Below are 2,478 nucleotides of genomic sequence, written 5' to 3'. Positions count from 1 at the left end.
AAGGTTCCACCACCTCCCATTAGACTGGTTACCAAACCTTTGGCCTATTGGGCCTTTGGGGGACATTCAGGATCCAAACCATAACAGATAGGCAATATGTTGACTCTTAGCTCTTCTTTTACATATTGCAACTCAATATCTTACCCAGAGCCTTGAGGCAAGAAATGGAAATAAAAGGGTGTCGTGCAGGGACTTAGACTTAGGAACAGATTTGAGATCCTGGCAGATGGAAGAAGATGCAAAATTCAGTTGGGATGGTAGACATGCTTACTCAGAGGTGGCAACAGTCTCTAGCTAGCTTCCAGCTCCAGCTTTAGCCCCACCAGTTCCATTTGCCCCTTTGCTGGTTCCTGAATGTTCTGCATAGGCCTTTTTAAAATATGCAGGCCAGACAAAGAAGGCACACTGACAACAGGTTACATCAGTGGACACACGTTGATAAGCAATTTTTTTTTTAAAAACAAGAGGCTTAAGTTTTAAAATATGCAAGCTTGAACAAGGGGACAGATATTCTCTTGAAGGTGAATCCCAATCAGATACAGATCAACTGCTTCCATGTATATACATATGTGCACCCTCTGATCATGGAACTGTACACCTATTCTACAATTCTAGGAAAGTCTAATCCTCAATCTGGGTACAGGTTTCACAAGGGACAATTAGGTCAGTGTTGTAGGAAGAATGATCAAGGGTGAATAAAAAACATGGAAATGGTGAACAGGAGAAAATATCTTAATTGCAATAAAGGCTTCTATTCAAAACCCAACAAGGGTTCTATAAGGGAAAAAAGGCACAAAAATAACAGAAAGACAACAGGAATAAAACTCACATGAATCACTGTGGATTCTGATTTCTATTCACAAAGAAAAATCTCCAGTCCATCTTTTAATTTTTTTTGAAAATTTCCTGAAATTAAGAAATAAACTGAAATATATTAATAGTTCACTCTTACATTTCCATGACAAACAGAAAAATTCATGAGCCAAAAAACTTCCAAAAACAAAGAAAGGAGAAATTTTTAAAACTAAATATGGATCTCAGTATTAACAGCTGAACAAAGGAATTAAAATGTTTCAATTTAAAAAATCAAGAGTGGATGATAAAGTGTGTCAAAGCTGAAAATTTACAAACTATTTAAAACCTGGAATTGCTGACTGTTCAGAAAGTACACACGTGAATCATGAGTAATGGTGATAAATAGCAGAAAGGGAATAAGGATAAATCTGTACTGTTCTATCTATTTCCTATGCCACCCCTCTTGGAGGAAAGCCTGATGTTGATAAGATACTGAGCCGGGATAATGCTGGCAGCAGATTCAATGATAGTAACCTATTAGTAGATCCATCCACTGGGTTCACAATTTTGATCTATGTCCCAAACATTTGATGGATCTCACCCTGATGCGGATTATGCACTCAATCAAGTTGTTTGGAATGGTGAGTTCATGAGAAGTAGTCTGAGCAGATGTATCCAGACCACTGAATCCAGTGTTGCCATGTCTCATAGGAAAATGAGACTGTTGCACTGCCAACTGGTGCAGTTTGGTCAGACATGGCTGTGGAGTGGCATACAGTCCCTCAATAGTGTAGGTCTCTAGAGATGGTCCGTCCAGGTCAGGGTTGAAACACAACAACCAGGTGGTGTGGGGAAAGATTGCACTGTCACTGCCTGTGCTGTACCTGTCCTGTCCTGACTACCTGCAAAAATGACTGGAGAATTTAAAAACGTGGCCCTGTTATAGGATGGTCATGCCCTTCACGGGGGACTCCAGCATGACCGCTCAGATCTGTTTGACACACTTAGTGATGGACTGCAGAATGCCAGCAATAGTAATGGCCCACTCAGTTGAATTGGGGAGCATATCCCCTGCCACCTGGAATTGAGCCCCTGTTACTCTCTCATATTTCCTTAATCTCGCAACCACCTCTTCCAATGAGAGAGCCACACTGCCCAGCAGGAATCACCAGCCTCAGAGTGACCAGCGGGCTGTATTGGTCATAGAACTGCTGATGTCCTCTTCCAGTTTGTCAAGGATCCATAACAAAGGCTTTTAAGATGGCATTAGTGGGTCCAGTCAAAGTGGTAATTCTGTCAGGACAATTCCCTTCTGAGCTGTTGATACATGCACCCTCTCCTTACACATCTTTTTAACTGATTTTCCTGTCTTTCCAATGATACTGCCAACTTCTTTTCCAAGCATAAATAGCCAAATGGTGAGAGGAACATTTAATCCACTTCGAAGTATACTAGTATACATGTTGAGCAGTGTTATGGGAGCTGGAATTTGAGTGGTCAAGTGTTTGGTCACTTGTGGGGGTGAAAGCCAAAAACTTGTGGGCATAGTATAGTTGCTGCAAGCCTAGGGAAACTCACTCCCAAGTGAGCCCTGGAAATGAGATTTCAAGTCTTCGTGCTCAGCCACACGGGGGCGCAGCTGCACGGCTCTCAGAGGCTGCCAGAGCAGCTCTGGAGAGGACC

The 2,478-nt window shown here is 42.1% G+C and overlaps 1 pseudogene; it reads right to left on the bottom strand.

The window, feature by feature from the left end:
* Positions 1-1,233: 1,233 nt before the first annotated feature.
* On the bottom strand, positions 1,234-2,257 carry LOC143402062 (poly(rC)-binding protein 2-like; annotated as a pseudogene).
* Positions 2,258-2,478: the final 221 nt, after the last annotated feature.

The sequence above is a fragment of the Callospermophilus lateralis genome, chromosome 6 (assembly GCF_048772815.1).
Source record: "Callospermophilus lateralis isolate mCalLat2 chromosome 6, mCalLat2.hap1, whole genome shotgun sequence".
Lineage (NCBI taxonomy): Eukaryota > Metazoa > Chordata > Mammalia > Rodentia > Sciuridae > Callospermophilus > Callospermophilus lateralis.
The sequence above is the reverse complement of the archived record's forward strand: the minus strand, read 5'-3'. Positions and strand labels throughout refer to the sequence as shown.